At 42.8% G+C, this 21,867-nt stretch overlaps 1 protein-coding gene across 29 annotated transcripts in view; it reads left to right on the top strand.

Annotated features, from left to right (window-relative positions):
* The window catches only part of Plagl1 (PLAG1 like zinc finger 1), a 112,945-nt gene that overhangs the window by 77,565 nt on the left and 13,513 nt on the right, over positions 1-21,867 (top strand). For 6 of the 29 annotated variants that reach the window (XM_087190070.1, XM_087190071.1, XM_021259299.2 and 3 more), the window contains exons 3-4: positions 7,114-7,185; positions 18,022-18,089. The gene's annotated coding sequence lies outside the window, so the exon portion shown is untranslated. Of the gene's footprint in view, positions 1-7,113; positions 7,186-9,124; positions 18,090-20,306; positions 20,414-21,867 lie in introns of all 29 variants that reach the window. The other 23 variants (XM_087190065.1, XM_087190066.1, XM_004846029.4 and 20 more) reach the window with 8 other exon arrangements.

Genomic DNA, 21,867 nt, shown 5'->3' with positions numbered 1-21,867 from the left:
ATTGCAAGTTAGAGGTCAGCCTGGGCAACTTACTGAGACCGTGTCTCAAAATGAAAATAAAAAGATACGAGGATGTAATTCAGCAGTAGAACACTCACCTAGCATGCAAAAGACCATGGGTTCAATTCCCAGCACTGAGAAGAAAAGTTGTTACGATTCTTACTTTCGTTATGGCAAGAGAGCGTATAGTGAATAATTATAGCCACAGCATAGTAGTTGGGGTGTAAGATAAAAACAACATCTGGCTTAGAGACAGAGTACTTGGATTTGAAGTTTTAACTCTGCTAGGTAACTCGTTGATTGGCAAATCGATTTACCTCTCTTGAGCCTGTTTTCTCCTCATTCAAAAATAGGCCCCAAACCACCTATCTCAGGGGGTGGTGGCAAAGATCAAATTGATGCAATTCCTAAATGCTTTGTAAATGCTTCTGAAAGGTACATAAATGGATTGATGGGTATATGTAGTCCCTTCAAGTAGTAAGTTTTTGAAGTGCTTTTGAAACTCATTTGATTTACAGGAACTTAGTGAGCTCGCAGAGACCTTCTGTTGAGTCAGGTGGCCCCTGACTGTATGAAAAAGTTCCACTCATAAGACTAGCCTTGTTCAAGGACCTACACAGTTGTGGAGGAATGCTTACTTCACAGTACCTTGTACAGAAACTCCTGACATATATTTTGCATTTCGGAAGAATAGAAGACCGAGGCTAACTGTGCCCCCAAATCCTGAAGTGAGTCAATGCTAGAGTTAGCTTTAAGGTTTCTAATTTAGTGGCCACACTGCCTTGGTCCCAGGCCACCTTTCCTGTCCTATTTATTTATTTATTTATTTATTTATTTGAGACAGGATCTTGCTATTTAGTTCAGGCTGGCTTTGAACTAACCATCTAGCCTAGGCTGGCCTCAAGCTCATGGCAACCCTCCTGCCTCAGCCTCCCTAGTGCTGGACTACAGGTGTGTGCTACCATACTTGGCCTCCGATCCACTTTAGAGTTCTGTATTTTCCAACTCATTTGTGTCCCAACCTAAAAACAAGCGAGTCTTTTTTTCCCTGAGGGCTGTTTAGCACGCTGTGAAACAGCGCCTTGGGCAGGCAGAGAGGGATAGTGGAGCACAGGGACTCTGGAGGTCTTCGGTGATCCCCAAGGATCCCCAGGGTCCTGACTCCAGCTTCCAGGGAGGTGGGTGGGAAGGTCATGTTCTGCATCAGGGAATGAGTTCTCCATACCTTTCATTCCAATACTGTTTATTTTCTTTTTGGTTTAGGAATTTTGAAACTCAACCCATCTATTCCCATCTGTGCTCCAAATGAGTGACAGAAATGGAATGAATAAAACAAATGGGTTTCATTGCAGGCTCGGAAAGGCTGTGTCAAAGGTGTAGTTCGGAGTCTCATGGCGAGTTCAGAAACCTTTCCATTACCTTGCTCTGTGTGGGTGACCAGTGGGGACAATTCAGTTTCTTTCAGATTCCCTCTGCTCACCTTCCCGAGGCTTCCCCTCACACACAGTCATCCAGGAGCTTGGGTGAGTCCCTAGGTCAGGAAAAAAGCCAACATCTCCTTCATCTCTGTTTACATTTTTGTTTTGAGAACAGAATTTATGCACACTGACTCTTGCAATGGTGTGACCTCCTCAGCCATTCCTGCTTAGTTCTTCATGATCCAGGACCTGGCTGGAGGTCACAGACAGCTTTACCACACAGGAGTGAACCGCCAAGGGCTGCCCACACAGCCAGACCCAGGCCCTGGACAAGTGTTGAATCCAGTGTAAAGTTTCCGGACAATTTGGGTTCGGTGACATGAAAGAAACTGCAGTTTGTTAAGTGAGACAGTCGCTCGTGGGGTTGCAGGACCGAGGCAGAAAGGGAGAGTGAGAGAAGTTTATTTATGGAATGTCAGGGCCCACTGAGGCCCAGCAGGCCCAGAAGCAGCAGACTTCCCTCCCCTCTGACCTTGGATGAACTAGGGAGCAGTATATTACGCTGGCAATTGTGCTGGTTTGTCATGGTTAGCATTCTGGACTGTCACCGGAATGTCGGAAACGGATGAATTTGAATTGAACCATGCGGTGGTCTGCCAGGCCCTCTCAGAGGCTCAGTCTTGAGGAGACCTGTCGCTGTTGGGCTGGGCTGGGCCTAATGAAAGCAATGGAGGGAGAGAGAGGTGGGCCTTTGATCTCTTTGTTGCAGCTGCTCCCTGGGAACTCGCTGAAATCAATGCCCTGTTTTCCTGAAGGACTGAATGGCTCTGCCTAACTAGCTTTGTGAAGCTGTGGGGAATTCACTGCCTCTGTTTATTGACAGCTGAAAAGGAGCACATGGGGTGGAATGGACCTTCTTGTGAAAACCAGGCACAAGGAAAATTAGACCTCAATTTAACACAGAGGAATTTGGAAATTCACCCCAAAGGAGACGGGAGTTTCTCATGCTTACATTAGAATGACTCAAGTTTGGGGCTGGTGTGTAATGAACAATGGAGGTTTTGTCACAACTATGTTATAAGTAGGAATATGGTATGCATAGTAAATGATGTTAAGTAGAAGTTGATTCAACACCCTCCTTTTTAAAAACACAGATGTAGAGAAAGGCAAATATCACACTATAATAAGGTGATGCTTTTATTTTTGCCTTAAGAAGAAAAGAAAAAAGTGATATTTAAAATAATATTGTATATAAATTTTCTCATGTGTCTTTCATTCACTCAGGTTTCAAAACATCTTTGAAATTAGGATCTAAGTTTTACTCATGCTGGTGTTTCATGCCATTCTGCACTGTGTGTGTGTTTCATGGGGAGTATTCTAATTTATTTTTTAAGATGTATACTCCTGAGGTTTTGTAACTGAAAGTCAGTGTTGAACACACATGAAACTGGCTAATAGACCAAAATAGCACCTGAAATTACAGTAGTTCATAAATCTTAAAACAACCACCTGCCCTTTTAGAACATGGCAAAGACAAAGTCTTTCGTTTGTCACAAGGGACTATCATCATCCCTTCTTGCCTGTTCCCCCACCTGTGGAAGCATTTATGGCTTCTTCCTTTGGCCCCCATTCCTTTGTGCACACCCCAATTATAGTACTTAACACGTTGCCCTGAAGCCCTTTGTTTCGGCATACTCTGTTGTATTCTGTTCACTGGAAGTAAAGCAGCTGTGTTGTATTCATTTTTATATCTCCAAGCCTAGCAAAGCACTTGGCTCAGTAAATGCGGCTGAATGAATGGCAGTGGCAATTGACGGCTCCCTGTACATTCCTTTGAATGTAATTGCCTATCCAGCTTGCCACAGTGAATTCTAAATTTTAGGAAAAACCTGATTGGTCTGTTGTTACCTGATTGGTCCTATTGCTTTTAAAAATCTTTTCTTTATGGAGAATTATTAAATGCGTTTTCGGCAGGTTCCTTGGGCAGCCCACCAGGCCCGCCTGGGAGGAGGGACTGACAGGGTATGGTCTTGTCCTTTTCAGAGTCGAGCTCTCTGCTCTCTTATTCTTTCCTAAAAATAACCCTCAAGGTGATGCTTAGCTCTTGCCATTAAGATGAAGAAGCTTTTAATTAGGAATTTGTAGGCTTTCACTTAACTAAAATTAGCAGCTGAGATAGATGTGGCTTCCATTTTATATGATTTAATTTTATGATGTGATGTTAACGCAAATAGAGCATCCTTTAACAATTTCCTTAACCAAGTTAACTGCCACTCTCTATTATGAACCCTTTATCAGAGGAAGTAAACACCTTTAGTTCTCAGTGAAAAGTGAAAGGAAAATTTTGATTCTCAGGGCTTGACTCTGATTTCACAGGACCCTAAGACAAACCCAATTTCTGAGCTATTCTTCAGCTACAATCTATTTCTTTTTTAAGCATTTGCTTTATTTAAGTGGGAAATGATTCTCAACATTCTTTGGAGAAATAATTTCCAAAAAATCATAGTGAAAACTTTTTACAAATTGTGGATAGAGGAATAACCATATAAATACAGGAACTGGCTAATATTTGACTCTCATTTTTATTTTTTACCACCGCCATTATTTTTAAAGAAATCTACTTGGATTTCTGCATTGATTAAATGGTAGGGATGACATTTGAAATAGAGGTTTACAGATTTATGAGTTGTGGTAGGAATCCTGTAGAGGAATGGGTATTTGTGTGAGTTGTACAGATATGGTAACTTCCATAGGTTATCATGAAGCTGAGATTAGAGATGTTTTCTGAAACAGGAAACTTACCATGACTTTGATCATCAGTAGACTCATCTCCCTGAGTATTCACTTGTAGATAAGAAAGCATGACGCATAACTTTTAAGTTTTACAACTTGGCTGCTTAATCCAAAGCAGGAGGGACAAGAATAGAAGAAAAAATAGGAACTCAAACTGGACTTTCCCGTGTGATAGTGCAACTTTCCATGGCAAAGCTTATCTTTATCTGCATTGCTTTATCGACATGCAGGCCAAGGAAGTAGCTGCCACCAGAAACTGTGCTTGCTATGTTTATAGAATCAGATAACTTCAACTATAGTATCCTCCATAAAAGAGTCATTTGTTTTACCCCCAAAACTGAAATAAAAATTTCAAGTAATTTAAAAGTCAGCCCCTCAGAATAGGTTTGGGGATCGATGTGTATTTTATTTCTGTGCTTACATCTTTATTCATCTACCTAAGCAAACATTTTAGTAGAAAGATACCAAATTCTTCCCTCTTAGCTTCCCATCCATCCACATTGAATACATAAAATGGCTTTTAGAAAGGCTCATGTAAGCCAGGCATGGTGGCACACACCTGTAGTTCCAGCACTCTGGGAAGCTGAGCGAGGAGGATCACAGTTTGATTCCAGCCTGGGAAACTTAGCAAAACCCTGTCTCAAAATAAAAATAAAAAATAAAAAGGGCTGGGGATGTAGCTCAGTGCAAATGCCCAGGGTTCAATTCCCAGTACTGGCCCCACTTCAAAAAGGCTCATGTAGTCATTGACAAAGAGGCATCTTCCTTACCCACTAGATTGAATTGCAAGAGAAACTATTGTGAAATACAAGATTATAAAAATTACATGTAAGGTATATATGAGGCCAGATTTACTACAGTATAAAGATTTTCTGTAATAACTCATTACCTAATTATTTATAATTAATGTTCAGTATATTCACGAGGATGTTAGATACTTAGTATATGTAAAGTTAAATGTGTGCAACGTTGCTTATTGTCTCCTTTAGTGAGACATTTTTTCAGCAAGGAAAGACCCCAACGCAAAGGGAAAAAAACCAGCTCAGCTCAGAGCCTAAGTCACTACTCTTGTAGATGAGTAGAATTCAGATTAGTAAGGTTTTGCTATTAGGGGAAGAAAGCCCCAGGCTTTTCAGTCAGTGATAAATGTGGACCCACTGCAGGAAGAGGGTGCTGCTTGCTCACATATTCACCTGTTTGGACCAGGCTGCTGGTCAGTAAGGAGTTTGTCTTTGTGGAAACGAGGCTTGGTGGTCTGAGCTGCTGTAATGTGTTTCCTGTCTTCATTCTTCTCATGGAAAAGTAAACTCACATTTTTTTTTTTGGTACTAGGGATCGAACCTAGGTACTTGTGCTTGCAAGAGAGTCACAGTGCTACTGAGCTAAATCCCTGGCCCCATATTCACATATTTTTCAGTCTTTAGAAAACCCAGTATTGCCTTCCCTTCCATCACCATCCTGTTTGTTTTTTGACTTCTCTCTTGGTCAGGGTGTGCTCAGGGTCCAGTCCTGCCCTCCAGGCCTCCCATATGGTAGTCTTGTCTTTGAAAACAGAGTTTTGTAAAGGTGAGGTGTTCTGGGGTTTTTTTTCCCCCCATTAAGTTTATTGGTACATTTTTGGTATAAAATACAGTTGCATTCATCATTGGGATCTTGTACCATTACATGAGTATCTTGGTTCTTATTTTTTCCCCTTCCCTTGCCCTCCCTTCACCCCCTCCACCCTTCCCTATTTGCAGAGACTTTGTTTCCATTTTTCCTTTTCTCATATTTTTTTTTTCCTTTTTTCCTTTCCCCTACCCCTCCCAATTCCCCTGGTCCTTTAGACCTTTTCTTCCTGTTACACAATATCAATTACACATTTTTTAAATTACAATATCAAGATCTAGGAGACATTGAGGTGTTCTGTTTTTGATACTTCACCTTTTGGTGGCTTTTCCTTATTCCTGAGTAACCCTCTCCACTCTCCCAGGATCCCTTACTTGAAGCCCTACTCAAGATAATATTCTTGGTTGACACTCTTTTATTTTTTTCCCTGGTGCTGGGCATTGAACCCAGGACCTCAAGCATGCTATGCTTGAAACTCTACTGCTGAGCTACTTCCCCAGTCCTGTTTTGTTTTTGATTTTTTTTTCTTTGAGGGTATCGCTAAATTGCCCAGGCTGGCCTCAAATTTGCAATCCTGCCTCACCCTCCAGAGTGGCTGGGATTACTGGTATGCACCACCATGCCTGGCTTAGTTGACACTTTTTGAAAAGGTTCTGATTATCTTCTCATTTCCACTGTGGGCTGTGAAGTATTTATATTCGGGTCCTTGAAAAATAATTGCAAATATCTGAGTGTTCCCTGCTCACCAGACACAGGGTTAAGTACTTTGCTCATGTCAACCAATTTAACCTCTGAAGGCTCTTATACTGCAGGTGGATCGTTATTGTATCTCCAGTCTACGGGTGAGGAAGCTGAGGTAGAGAAACAAACTGGATGAGGACCCTGGGTAGATCTGGTTAGCACTAGGATTTTAATCACTGCCTTCTGACACCATAACCCAGCTGTTAACTGCATCACTGTATCGGCTCTTTCAAATGGAAAACCCTTTAAAACCAAGTACAGCAGCAAACCATCTGTAATCCCAGCTACTGGGGGCTGAGGCAGGAGGATCATGAGTTCAAGACCAGGCTGGGCAACTTAGCAAGACCATGTCTCAAAATCAGTAAATACATTCATACGTACACATTCTTTCGGGACTTGAAGGAATGTTACAATATGACATAATGACACAGTGGCATGGTGTGATGGGGAGACCTCCTAGTTCCTGTTCTCCATAGGTCAGTGTCTCTGTATGGGGTACCAGTGTGCTTTGTCTGTGTCCTTTGTGCACCTTTTTCTCATGTTTTTCCCCTAGGTTTGCTCTCGTGTCTGATGTGGCCTCTGGTTCGGGTCACATGTAAAACGCACCTGTACCTCACGTAGGAAGGTAAGTACGTCTTGCTAAGCCCTCAGACACCTGCCCTCTCGCCTCCCCTGTGGTCAGTGATAACTGTCCACATTTTCTCCCTGCAGTGGAGCCCACGCCAAAGCCTCTTGCACAGTAGAAGTTTTACAGCATTTCCACAAACCTCAGTGCCAGAGAGTTTGCATTTGAGGAACTTCAGGCCCTGAGGGAAAAATAGGATTGAGGGATAAAGGCTAGGAACTTACAAAACCCTATCTTAAAAAAAAAGCGAAGAGAATTTGCTAAGAACATTGTTACTATTTATCCATATTAAATTAGAAATGATGGGGTACTGGACCATTGATTTTTGTGTATCATGATTTGCTTACTAGAACATTTATGATATCCTTCCCTTTTATTTTAAAGTTGCTTTAAACAAAAGAAACAAAGAAAATACTAGGAAATAGTGTCGTCCTCCATTTAGAATCACATATCTGCTATGTAACATATAACTCAGGGTCTAAATCACTCTTCCTAAATCATAATTGGGGTGATTGTCCATTTATGTCCATATTCTATCCAAATTTCCTAAAGTTGTGAAGTAGGTAGGTCCAGACTTTATTTGAAGGAATCTATGGTTGGCAGGACACCAACCATAGATTCTGATGTATAACTTTTCTTATATATCAGAAGTTTTTATATCTCACTTTCCACCATTCATACAAAGATAATGGTTTGTTTTAACCACTCATTTCAAGATAATGTTCCTTAATTCTAGCCTTAAATGTCCTAGCCAGCATTTTTGTGGTTTTCCCCATAGCATGTGTTAGTTCTCTGTCCAAGCCCATTTCACCCTAAAGCAACCCTTCCCTTGTTTTGCAGCTTTTATGCTGTTGCTTAACCATAACTGTTGGCCTCTTTCCATATATCTTTTGCAAACTCTCCTTTACTGAGATTCCATAATTTTTTTATTCCAGTGTTTTTTGTAAGTTTTCATATAATACATCTTATATCTGACACTCCCCCCCCCCCGCCATTTTCTCAAGATAAACCACTTTCTAGCTTCTTTCGTGATCTTGAGATTGATTTCCAGCTGTCTCGGGTGGGGGTACCAGGTGTGCTCGCATGCATTCTACTTTCCAGATGATTCTTTTATTAACATTTAATATTAATAGTGTTTTTTTATCTATTAGTACATGCTTGCAGTACATTAGGTTTACATTTATCTTGGGAAATGGATACATGGACATAATCTGCAGATATTCTAACCGAAATTGGTCTACTTCCCCAGAAACAGATTCAGAAGGAAAGATTTAGCAGAATCCAAAAATGCATGAATGGCTTTATCTTTTCAGTAACTTTATGAGATTCATAAGACCAGTTCATGCCAAGCCTGTTTGTAATTGTTTTCTGTCATCAGACTCAGTCTTGCATTCATAGCACAGTAAATTATATTACACAACTCAAGAGTTTAGGATTCTTTCCAATACACAACATACACTGTTAAAGCAAACATATAATAATATAAATTTCTCTTACAAGTATATGTTAGGAAGGAATATGATGATCCACAGTAAGAGGATTGAAGTGGATCATTCATGTATATTCTTTCTGTTGCATGTTTTATGTTCTAAAATAAATTGTGTTTATTAACAATATTAAAGTTTTCCTGTTGTAAGCTCACCCACAGTGTAAATAAAGCCATTCTTGATACTTCTTACTTACAGGCCACATCTACTTTGTACAGCTATTTTGGACTCTGTGGCCCTCATTATGCCACTATATGTATCCACAGAATGTATCTTCTAATAATAGCTCAGTAGGATGGATATCCCCATTTTATGGCAGAAAAGACTCAGACTTAGAGAAGAAATTATACAACTTGGTGAAGGTCGCACACCTTCCAAGTAGCAGAGCCAGCATTAAAATCTAGAACTATCTAATTCTAAAGCCAGTTCTCTTTCCACTCCATCTGTCTTAGGTTGTACCTAGAAGAATACTATCCTTGGATTTGTTGTTTAACCACAGGAGCACAGCCTACTACAGAATTAAGTAGAGTGTGCCTCCCTCATAGTGGAATGGAGCAAGCGTAGAACATATTGTACCACTTTCAAGTTAGAAGTTATTTCCTAGGGAGTATTATTAAAACTCCTTACTCCCCTCTTCATGAACAATAAATAAATAAAAAGTGAAAATGACAGTTGAGATCTTAATAAAGTATTAAATATACTTATTAAAATAACCAAATAAAGAGTATTTTTCATTCTTTAAAATGCTGGAAACTATGTATGTTTATGCTATGCCAAAGTGTATTTTATTTTGGGGAATAATTTAATTGATCTATTTTGTAGAAGCTACCAAGGTAATATTTTTTTTTTGTTTCAGCAGTAGGAATTAAAAATGATTCATAAAGCACACACAGTCACCATGTAAATTTAAATCACATTAAGATCACAGTCTTTTTGTTTCACTAAAATGGTTCTCATTTGTCTCAACTGTTCAACTCAAAGTGCATAAATGTTGCTAGTTCTGATTCAGGAAGGATGTAGAACTCAGTGAATGGTTTTATAGAGGAACTTGGGCATTCAGTGATAGCATTTATTCTTTGGAGCAGTTTTGTTGCTTTGTTTGTTTTGCTATGGGAATTACTATTTGTCCATTTTAAGGTATGTAATTAATCAATCCAGGAGAATCATCTTTGTGTCTGCTGTCTAAAGTATCTTTCTGTAACACAAGTCTGAACATCATGCTCTGTGATTAAAAACTCAGTGGTTCTGATTAGACAAGTCTCTTGGTTGCTACTGATGGAAACTAATGAGACCACTGAAGAATTCCAAGCAGCCAAGTGACAGGAACATATGTGCATGTTAGAGGAGTCACACTGATGGCAGTTTTGTGACTGAATGAAGAGAGCCAGTTCAAAAACAGAGCCAGGGGAAGAAGTATGGATCGCAGTGTCCAGTATGCCCAAACAGCCCTTTCCATGGACCTGCCTCCCCGCTCCTGCTAGGCTGCTGGGCATCTGAGAAAAGCTACATGAGAGTTCAGTTTGTGCCAGTGGAGTGGACAGCCCTCCCTTCTGCACATCCCTCCCCACCGGTCCGCAGGCACCAAGATGGGAATGTAGCCTCCTGGAGGTGGCTACCCTTGCAGCCCCACAGCCCAGCCACCCTTCGGATTTAGTGGTGTACCCATTGGGCAGGAAAATAAGCTTCTCTTGCCTCCTGATGCTTTCTACTCAAAGTTCTAATTTCTGCATTATAGCTGATCTATCTTGGGGTATGCAAAATCCTTTTCAGACTTCACCAGGGCCTTTAGAAGTCCTCCTCTGAAGGTGGCAGACATTCAGCTACAGAACTGACATGGAGTTCCCGTGGAGGATGGGACTCATCCCATATGTCACAAGGATTTATACCCTTTCTCCTTCCCAGAAAGCACCTCAGTTTTCTGGACACCATCATTTCCATTTTATGGAAATCAAGTCCCACTCCCTTCCCTGCATTCTGGCCCAGAAGGGATGCCCAGCCTTAGATGTCCCAGACCTAAGATGCCAGCTGGTCTGGCTTCTCTTTCTGCTTCCTAGTAGATTCCCCTTTTTCCTTTTTTGTTTGTTTTTAGCAATCCAGAGTTTAAGATAAAGGCCTCAGAGCTAGCTTGTAAGCCTCTCACTTTCTAGGTATCTGCGTATGAATCAGAGGCATTATCTGGGAGTGTGTGCAACCATCTGCCCTGGTTTCCTTCCTTCTGGCTCAGTCTGCCTGAGGCTCGAAGGCCCAGGCCTGGCCTCAGGTCACTAGAATCCAGACAGTTCTCTCTGGAGACTGGTGGTGGCCTTTTTATGAAAAACAGGCTCCAGTCCCCAGCAGTTATAGCTAAGTCTCCATCCTGGCTAGGCAGGGTCCTAAGTAGGATTCGTAGCACCTTACTGAGGGACCGCATCTGACTCTCCTGGTACAAGGTTATTCCCCATATTTGTTTGGACACCGGCCTCCCTTTTGCCAACGTAGAGGAGAAATTCATCCCACCAGTTTTAGGTGTGTCCTCTTTCCCAGTAGGGTGTGGCCCTAACCTAGAGATTCCCATAGCTCCTGGAAGGCAAAGAACTGGCTTCGGACCTTCCACACATCACAGCAAACTTCCTGCTTAAGGCCTGGCCTTCAGCGGGAACAAGGGCGGAGGCAGGGCAGGATCACTCAGCTGTCCCCTCGGGGACTCGGCCTCTGCCTTAGAGAACCAGGGTCTGACAGGCCTCCTCCTTTCCCTTTCCAGACTCCGGGTGTGGGACAGGGTGGGAAGAGAGTGTCTTTCTTTTTCCCACCCTCTGTATACATCCCTCCTATGCTCCCAGAAGTACAGCAGAATTTCTTCATTGGGTTTAGATATTAACAGACTTCTTCGGACCATTTCTGCCTTTGGCTGGGCTAAAATACAAGGGATAATGAACCCAGCCCTTGTTCTGAGTGAGCTAGGAAGGGAAACGGGGGCGGGGCAGAGTAAAATGTCTGCCGTGAGCTGCAGGCCAGGGAGATGGCGTCCAGAGCGTCGGTAACTGCGGGACTTGGGAGGAGGAAACACACTTGAGAGACAGGAAACCCACGGGACCTGAATTGCTTGATCCGAGAGAAAAAATCTAGTTATGACTCCAGAGTTTCTGACTTTGTAGCGGCTGGGAAATTATAGTGAAGGGATTGAATTTCAAATCACAAACCACGGATTCACCTCCCAGCTCAGCTGTTTGCTGGTTGTGGAATCAGGCAAATTAGCACAACTTCTAAGCCTTGGTTTTCTCGCGGTAAATTAGGGCTACCACTGCCTACTCAGAGGATGTGAGGTACCAAGCCATAGCATCACCCCTGGGCAACCAAGAACTGATAGCCATTACTGCACCCACCGCAGGCCCTTAGCTAACCTCAGGTAGCTCTGGGAGGAGTCAGCTTTCGACCTGGAGTGTGAGACCTCCACTTAAAAGATGTGACCGGGAGGGGCGCTTAGAAGAACAGGAAAGCACTCATACACTAGGGTGGAATTGGAGAGGAAGTTCAGGGTTAAGCCAGGTATGGTGATGCGTGCCTGCATCACCAGCTACTTGAGAAGCTGAGGCAGAAGGATCGTGATACGTTGGAGCCCAGCCTGGACAACTTAGACCCTGTCTGAAAATTTTAAAAATGAAAAGGGCGGGGTCGGGGATGTAGCTCAGTGGTTTCACCGCCTGCTGCGCAAGCACAAGGACCCGAGTTCAATCCCCGGTTCCACAAAAAAAAAGAAAAGAAAAGAAAAGAAAAGGGCTAGGAATGTAGCTACTGGTAAAGTGCTTGCAGTCCAAGGTGTTGGGTATTGCAAAATAAATAAATTAAAGTTCAGAAGTGAAGATGTTTGGGAGGCCTCTGACCTCAGGAAGTAGTTGAAACCTTGGGGTGTGATGGGGCCTTCCAGGGAGTATATGTAATGGGAGAGGGTAAGGGCCAATGGTAGGCTCACAGATGCGTTAAGATACGTGGGATCTTTTAGCAACATGCCCCTCCTGTGTCATCTTTAAAATGATGTTACTATCCAGAGGTGAATCTGAGTATCTCGCTAACAGTCTCCTCTGCAAAGACAGAATCTTGTTGCATTTAGTTGTCAGTAATCTGCCAAATCAGGTGGACTTCTTTCCATCTGGAATTACGGTCTTTAGAAAGAAAGTTAAACATTTGAGAGGCTTTATAAAAACAAACCTGGCAAATCTTCAGTCTAAAAGATTTTTCCACTGAAAACCAAGACAGACTTTTCAGGGTTGGGCTTGCTCAGTTCTTTTCCACTCAAATCATGAGAAGTTTAAAAAACAAAAAAAGTGAGTTTGGAGAGCTTGCTTAAGTAAAACCAGGAGTCACTAGAAGTGAATGAGCTAAAACTGGGAGAAATCGTTTTGTGCAATTTGGGTTTCAGCAAATGCTCGGCAGGCAGCTAACCCCATTCATTAAGTGAGAAAAAGTATGTTCCTAAATTCTGTTCTCAGAAGCAGTCACCTAGAAAAAAAATTGTCCCAGCAGAAAGGGATTCTAGAAACCATATGCTCTAGATTTACAAAACTTTTCTTTGTTGTCAGTGAGAGGCTTCCTAAAAACTATTTCCATTCATTGAAAATAATTAATGAATCTGGTTACCACGTGGTAATGTCCCTTCCTAGAAAAGTATGATTTTGTTTTGTGCCGCTCTGGAACTCAGAAACTTTGATCTTTTGGTTTAACTTTATGGGGTCATTTTTACTACATACATGAAAAGAAACTGCCATCTGAAAACCTTTTTCTCTGCTTTTGAAATCTAAATCCAGACCTGGAAAACAGCCTGCAAGTAGCATCCTGTCAAACTGAGATGTGTTATTTTTCCTGATTGTCTCTCTTCCACTGTATTAAATTATCATATGCTCCATATGACTGTCCCCAGGCCAGGCCTGTGTTAGGTTTCCCACTGCATTCTTTTTTTGGGGGGTGGGGGCTTACCGGGGATTGAACTCAGGACCTTGTGCTTGCCAGGCAGGTGCAGCGCCATTGAGCTACGTCCCTGGCTCCCACTGCATTCTTAGCTGTGACCACGGGGGCTTGGTGGTGAGGTGGGAGTGGCTGGGGGCTTGAGGTCCTCCCGGCTAGAGCGCTCCTCTTTCACCAGTGCCACTCACGCTGAGTAGCTTAAGAATAAGCTCCTGTGTGAGCCCTTGGAGGCCAAGGAGTATTGTTGAATTCAGAAAGGAATTGCTTTTTTTTTTGGTGATAATTTGAATCTTTTGACAATGAAGCTAAGCTACCTCTGGCTGTGTACTTCATGTTCTGGGAGCCCTTCCCTGGGAAGGGGATGACAGCCCCCACCTCTCTGAATACATAAATTGGGATTGTCCACTTGTGAGATGAACAAGCAGAAGAATTTGATTCTTTTGCCTTAATGTTTTTTAAAGCTCTCAGGGCTGGGGAGTTTAATTCAAGCTTCGGGGACCACCCATTTAAACCACCATGATAAATGCTGAGCATTTCAAAATGACAGGCGGTCCATGCAGATGATTTTTTTTTCCCATTAAGTTTATTGGTACATTTTAGGTATAAAATCCAGTTACAGTCATCATTGGGATCTTGTACCATTACATGAGTCTCTTGGTTCTTATTTTTTTCCCCATTCCCCTACCCTCCCTTCACCCCCTCTACCCTTCCCTATTTGCAAAGACTTTGTTTCCATGTTTTTCCTTTTCTCATATTTTTTCTTTTCGCTCCTTTCCTTTCCCCTACCCCTCCCACTTCCTCCACTTCTTTAGACCTTTTCTTCCTATTACACAACATCAATTATACATTTTTAAAATTACAATATCAAGATCTAGGAGACATTACCACAGATTTTACAGAATTTAAAAGGATATAGAAAGCATATTACAAAAATCTGTTTTGAAATAAATTTGACAAATTCTAAGAAGTACCTTGGAAGACAAATTAATGAAGCTAACTCTGGAGGAAATATAAAATTTGAATAGCCCCTATTAAAGAAAGTATATTCCTAGCTTGAAAACCTACCTATATGTCAACAACAGGCTTGTATACACTTTAACTGGTGAATTATATCAAACATTTAAAGCAGAAAAAAGGAACACTTCTCCCCTCATTTTAGGAAATCAACATTGTGCTAATACTAAAACTGGATAAAGATAATAGAAGAAAAAAGTATGAACATAGATAGAAATATGTTTAATAAAACAAACTATTAGAAGTCAGATCTGGCAGTATGTAGAAAGTGGTTTTATTACAGGGATGGCAGTGTTGGTTCAGCATTGGAAGATCCACCCCCAAAAGTCATCATTTTAACAGAGGAAAGGAAGAAGCCATATGATCCTGTCAGTAGTTAGAGAAAAGGTATTGGACTAAATTCTACAGCTGATCATGGTAAAAGCTATCAGGAGACTAGAAATAGAACAGAACCTTCTCAACAGATCAAAGACATGTACTCCATACTTCCAGCAAAAACACCTTATATGAACGGAGAAGATACAATGCTTTCTCCTTAAGGTGAGAAACAAGGGCAGATATGCCTACTCTTCATCTGTCCATTAAACTTTGAAACCTAGGCCTCACCAAAATAGTCTGGCAATAGGATGACACAATTAGGATAGGATTGGCAAGGGAGAAGTGAAATCTTTATATGTAGATGAAATGATCATCTACAGAGAAAATACTAAGAAATCTCTAGGAGCCCCTAGAACTTGTATTTGAATTTAGCAGGATTAGAAAACACAAGGTATATATAAAAATTCAGGTCTGTGTATACTTGCTATAAATGAAGAATTGGATATTGAAATTTAAAAGTTATGTAGGAGTACAAAGGACCTAGAAAAGTAATTTAAAAACCACAAAAAAACAGTGTTGGAAGACGTTTAGTACCTAGTTTTAAGACTTCTTCTAAAGCTACAGTAATCAAGGCAGTGTTGGTGTAAGGAAAGACATATAGATCATTGGAATAAAACAGAGAATCTTGAAATAGAACCACACATATATGGTCCACTGAGTTTTGAAAGATTATTTAACATTAACATTTTATAGAATATAAACTCAAGAGCTGAGGAAAAGATAGGGTTTTCAGTAAATGGTACTAGAACACCTGGTATCCATATATAAAAAACCTCAACCCTTTCTTTCCATACATAAAAATAACTTGAAAGGATCTATGAACCTAAATATGAAAGCCTAAAAGTATTTTAAGAAGAAACTGTAAGGGAACATGTTTATGAATTTAGGGTAGGCAAGAATTTCCTAGGATATAAAAAACATGATGTATAAAAGAAAAAAATTGATAAATGAGATTCCATCAAAATTTAGAACTTTAAATGACATCGTTAAGAAAATGAAAAGCAGTCCTTTAACAGACCATATTTATAATGCATATAACCTATGGCCAAGACTGGTTACTGCCAGAGTTGATCCAAGAAGGTCCTGGGGATTGAGTCCAGGACCTTGTGCACACAAAGCACAGAGCCTACCTCTGAGCTATACCCCCGGCCACCAACATGAGTGTGACTCACTGCAGCCAAGTAAATTAATGTATCCAGCACTTCACATGGGCACCTTTCTTTCTGTGCTATAAGCATTCAGATGAAAACCACCTAAAGTATAATGGACTCCCCCATGGAACTTCCTGGAGAACATACAGAGAAGTTAAATGTGACCTACATTTATTCTGTGGGATTTGAGGAGATTCAACCCAGGGAGCACTGAGCTATATTCCTAGCCCTTTAAAAATTTTTATTTTGAAGCATTGTCCCACTAACTCACACAGGCTATCCTCAAACTTGCAATCCTCCTGCCTCAGCCTCTCAGGTAGCTGGGATTACAGTCACATAGGGTTCTTAGGAGGCCTTTGGCCCCTAGAGATATTAAACTGGAACAAACCAGACTTAACCTGAGTTAGAATTGTGGCTCTGCTGCTCCCAGCAGACAAGAGGAGTCCTCTGGGCCGCCATACTACCCCCACTAGCACACAGGAGGTGAGCTGCTCCCAGCGCCCATGCAGATGATTTGCGAAGTGTTTATACATGCAAAATAAGGGAGCGATCAAACACAGACTGATTCAGACACATAACCTATTCGCCTCCAGTTTCTTCCTTGAGCTGTGTTGGGTTGTTTTGAAATGTTAGTTGGCTGAAAAAGTCTTAATTTCTCCATTTTTAATTTAAAAGGCTATTCTATATAAAGTAAAGGGGCACAGCCCTTCTGATTAAATTAACAGGAGCAGGCAGCCAGTGATTGGATCACGTAGGTGAGTTATAATTGGCTTTGTTTCATAATCAATTTACCTTTTGTACCAGTGAAAAAAAGCCTATGTAGCTTTCCCCTAAGAGGATCTGTTGGTCGGAATGGTTTTAATGGGATTTAGAAGCCAAGTTTTATCACTAATTGGTGAACAGAGATACTGGTTTTGAAATGCTCATCAGAGTTTGGTGGTACAAAGCCAGCAGCAGACTTGGTTCCTAAGGTCTTGGTAGAAACATGAATTCTGAGCTGGGTATAGTGGCTCATGCCTGTAATCCCAGCGCTGGGGAGGCTGAGGCAGGAGAATTGCCATGAGTTTGAGGCCAGCCTAGACTGTACAGTGAGTTTGAGCCCAGCTTGAACTATATAGGGAGACCCTGTCTCAAAAAAAAAAAAAAAAATAGAAACTAAATTCTCAGGGTACCTAAGATATTTTTAGTCTGTGCTGGCTTACCTGTGGCCTAAGAATCTGTCCTTTTAAAAGATTTTTTTTTTTTTTTTTTGGTACGGGGATCAAACTTGGCTCCTTGCGCTTGCGCAGCAGGTAGCGAAACCACTGAGCTAAATCCCCAGCCCTTAAAAGATTTTTTGATGCGTAACCAGGTTTAGTCAGTACTAAATCGAATATTCAATTTGGAGGTGCCAGCCTTTTGGCCTTGCTTATTTGATAGATCTCAATGTTTATTTGAAGCTTTTGTTGAAAGTGAGTGTTGATGGGTCATTGCCGACTTTCTTTCAATTCATAATTTGTTTCAAGTTGTATTACTGCATAGATTTGCATACCTGTTTATGGTATTTAAATGCTGTTGGTTTAAAAGAAATACCATTTCCTCTGAGTGCTGTTTTGAATGTTTTGGGTAAGCAATTTCATGTGTTCTTTTTTTTCTACTTGCAGAAAAAGCAGGGAAAAACTTGAGAGTTGTTCTAATTCACTTGCAGTAGGACAAAGGATATAAGTAAAGAGCATCCAATAAAAGGCATGAAAAAAGCAGTAAAAAATCTCCTACACCGAAATGGGGTACACGAATATGTGCTTGTAAAGCGGAGCTCAGGTTACTGCACAACGGGAGAGTGTTTTTCTGATGTCATTGACTGAAGATGTACAAGGTCTCTTTTACAGATTGGATCTTCAGACTTCTGGAAGGACTTCATCCCACCTCACGGCCGACGGTTCCTGTCACCCAGTAGGTGTGCAAGCTTTCAAATCAATTCTAGCTGGGTGTATATATGCATAATTGCTTGAAAACAGCAAACTGAGGCAAGGGTACGTCAAGATTCTAGTGGAGAATAAGTAGACTTTCCCCTTTTCATCAAACTGCAAAATAATTTAGGACAGGAGTGTTTTGCGTTTCTTTTGTTAAAGCATCAGTGTACACTGCACTTCAGAGAATCTGATGAAGCAGTTAGTGGACTTATCTGCTGACCCCCATCCACAGCCGCAGTAACACTGCAGGTCTGTGGAGTTTTCTACTGACAACCTTGTCAATTCAAAGCTTGGAAACTGCCCCTGATGGTAGGCCTTACCTGTATGCTCATGATGTGTCGAGGCTGCCCACCCATATAGAAGCTGAGGGTTCATCCCGGGGAAGTGCTAGTCCTATGCAGCTACACCAGGAGGCCTGCTGCTGTTCTGAGGCTTTCTCTGGAAATACAGCAGTAAGAGCTCCTGCTAAAGGTCTCTGCTCCTGCAGACAGTGTGGCTGGGGCAGAAGTGGAAAGAGATTGCTAAAAGTGTACTGTTAGCATCCATCGGTGTCACTGGTGAGGAGGGACAGAGGCTGCATCCAGGGGACCGATACTTCTTGAGTGCTCACTCTGGACCAGGCCTTTTTTTAGTGTGGTACAGACATTGTTTGCAGGTTCATCAGTCAGTGCTTCTGGGCAAAGAATTTAAGTCCTCTGAGCCCTAAAGGGAACATTGATGCCTTTGTAGCTGCCTCACAAGGCTGTGAGATAGAAATTATTAGACAAACTAGCAGGGGAGGGCTTTATGAGGTCCACTGAAATACTTCATCATTGTATTAACTACAGTCCTTTTGATTCTTATAGAAATATATTGCTAGTGAATAGTATTTTGATCTGTTGATCAAGGGAGTGAAATCCATCCCAGTGCAGCTGGTGCATCTGCCAGGACCTGAGAAAGGCGTTGGGAAGCCTGCCAGGTTTGGGAGGTCAGGGAGGAGCAGGCTGCAGTTTTCAATGCAGGTGCACAGGTGGAGGTCGGGCAGGGGCGGCCAACACGTCAGGCAATGTCTGTCTCAGGACCTCAGTGGTTAGGCCAGCAGAGATGAAGAGCACCTGGAGACATTGCTCCAGGCTCCTGAGAAGGAGCAGCAAGTACACCTCCAGGGGTTTCAGGCTTATGGTGAGCAAGGTGCTGGCCTCCAGGGCAGCCAGGAGCCCGAAGGCTGGGCAGGGATGACCACATATGTGGACTGTAGGGACAGCTCCTTTTGAGCTCACATTCCTCCCCCATTGAACTCCGGATGATTGTAATGGTCTGTTAAACAAACAAAGGGCCACAGCTGTGAATGGGGAAGGAAAAAGACACAAGGTGAAAAGCAGAGGGGCTGGCTTGCAAGTGTTCCACTTTTTCTCCCCGTTTCCTTTACATTCCTTCCCCGTCTTTCTGAGAAGCCAGTGCCTGTTAGAAAAGTTGCCTTGTTCTTCAGTGCTGCTTGCTTCTGAAACAGAAACCCAATGAAATGTTTAGCAGTTTTAAAGGAGGGAATAAAAAAACCAACTAATCCCAGAGGGTCATAAAGGACCATTAATAAATATTTGTATATTTCAGTATTTGTTCATTTCTGGATGAACAATTTGTGGGGCACAAGCATAGCAGTTTGACTTTTCTCACACAATCATCTACATACAGTTTAAGTTCTGGATATTCATCCATTGACAAAGCTTGAAAAAAAAGTGTACTTTGTCGTTTTAAAAGTACCCATCACATTTTTGTCTGGGGTCATCAGACTGGTCCTGGGCTTGACTGGAGGGGTCGAAGGGCCTGGATCTTCAGAGCAGTACCTCGGGCTTGCTGTTCTCTCCAGACAGCTCAGTTGTGTGGGGAGGGACATGGGCCATGACTCTGAGGAGTCCGCGGAACCTCACATACTCCCCGAGCTAAGCCCACTTCCCCGAGCCGCCTGGGCCTCTTGCCCCCCACCCCCCAGCCCCAAGCTCCAAAGCACCATGTGCTGATTTCCTGTTCTTCCCTCTGCCTGCAGTCGCCTTCCTCTTCTGCCCAGCTGGTGGTACTTCAGGACTCAGTCTAAGTGGTTGTAATCAAAATTTAGGCAGTGTAGATATTCAGAAAGGAAAAAGAAAAATTACATATTATCTCATCCCATTCCCCTGTCAGATCCTGCTGACAAACTGATTTCTTTCTTTTATTTTTTGAGACAGGGGCTCACTACATGTTCAGGCTGGCATTGAACTCACTGTGTAGACCAGGGTGAACTTGAACTCATGGTGATCCTCCTACCTCAGCCTCCCGAGTGCTAGGATTACAGGTGTGTGCCACCGCACCGTGCCCAGCCTTGCTTGTCTTTTTTCTGTCTGGTAACATTGTTTGTTGTCTTAAGATCAAACAACCCAAGCCATGAGCATCCTTTCTGGCTAGCATAGATTAAGTTTCCTTTCAGTTTAGACTCTCAAGTCTGGCTTCTCCTTGTCAGCATGGCTCAGATGCTCACCTCCCTTTTCTCAGGGTGAGCCTGCACCCTCACGCCTCCTGAGATGGAACCAGGCTTTTCTTCCCCCTAAGCAGGGGCCCTGTTGGGACAATAGGCCCTGCTGTTAATTGGAGTTTTGGTTCCTCCATGACCTACACTTAGCATCCAGGAAAAGAGATTACGCCATCAGCTATAGAAGCAGACCCTAAAAGGGTCTAAAGGCCAGTCGGCGCAGATTTATAGGGAGGGAGGAGGGGGATACATTTTCAGCTGTCACAAAGGAACCGCCCCCATCCCTGACTTTTAACGATTAGGAAATCTGCTCCTAGTACCAAAGCCCTTTGTCACCCCTTCCGCCATCCAGGCTACCTAGAATCTTCCTTGATAAATAGTCCTCTTCAAACAAGGACAATCCGTCTCTGCTTGAGAGCCAATCCTGGATTTAACACTTGCCTTTCTGGACACAGCCATCCCCTAGGTTGCTGTGGTGCTGCCTGGGAACCCCAGCAGGCCAGCCCTGCGTCACCTCTGCACAACAAGGAAGGGCAGCCGTGGCGGTCATGGCCTGGGAGTCAGGATGCACAAGATGGTGATGCGCCCCCGGGCCTGGTCCGCAGAGTGGCCTCGCTCCTCTGTGGTTTGGCACCTGTGGCTCTTTGGGGCTCACATCCATGGGCTTAGTGCCCCTGGGGGCTGCTTCCCACTCCGGGTGAGACAGCGTCACACGCACTTGGTGTCTGCTGCTGCTGCTTTTCTCCTAGTAGTGGCCAGCTCTGCTCTAAATTAGCTACTCTCTCCAGTCTGCTAAACAGAACAGAACAAAGAGAGACCCCGGCTGTAGAAAGCCACCTTCTGCTAGAGGACAGGCAACCAAGGGGATTTTAAAGCTGTCTGGGTCTTGTTCGTACTGTCACCAAGCAGGAGTTACGTAGCAGACCTTGTCAAGCTTTGAACTGAGACTCAGTTCCCATTTGCTGATGGCTAACACCACAGAGCAGTCCCTGCCCCATGTCCCCCCAGAGGAAGCTGGGGCACTTCCAGGCAGGGCCTTCCTCTGTGACTGCAGCGCCTACAGCTGCATGTCCCCACAGGTCCGTGGCACTCGGCCTGCAGAGTAGGAATCTGAGGGGAGGATTACTCCAGCTGTGGCCTGCTGGAAAGAAAACAAAGTCTTCCTTTGCCCAAGGCGAACCCACTTCACCAAACTACTCTGGGGAGGAGGAACACTGGTGATCAAAGTTGGTTGTGTGAGCTTCCTGTCAGGATTCAAGGCCACCCACAGAGAGCTCAGA

This window comes from Heterocephalus glaber, unplaced genomic scaffold (assembly GCF_053883595.1).
Source record: "Heterocephalus glaber isolate CG9 unplaced genomic scaffold, H.glaber_assembly_v1.0 deba00001550, whole genome shotgun sequence".
In the NCBI taxonomy this organism is placed as follows: Eukaryota; Metazoa; Chordata; class Mammalia; order Rodentia; family Bathyergidae; genus Heterocephalus; species Heterocephalus glaber.
This window is presented reverse-complemented; position numbering and strand designations above follow the sequence as displayed.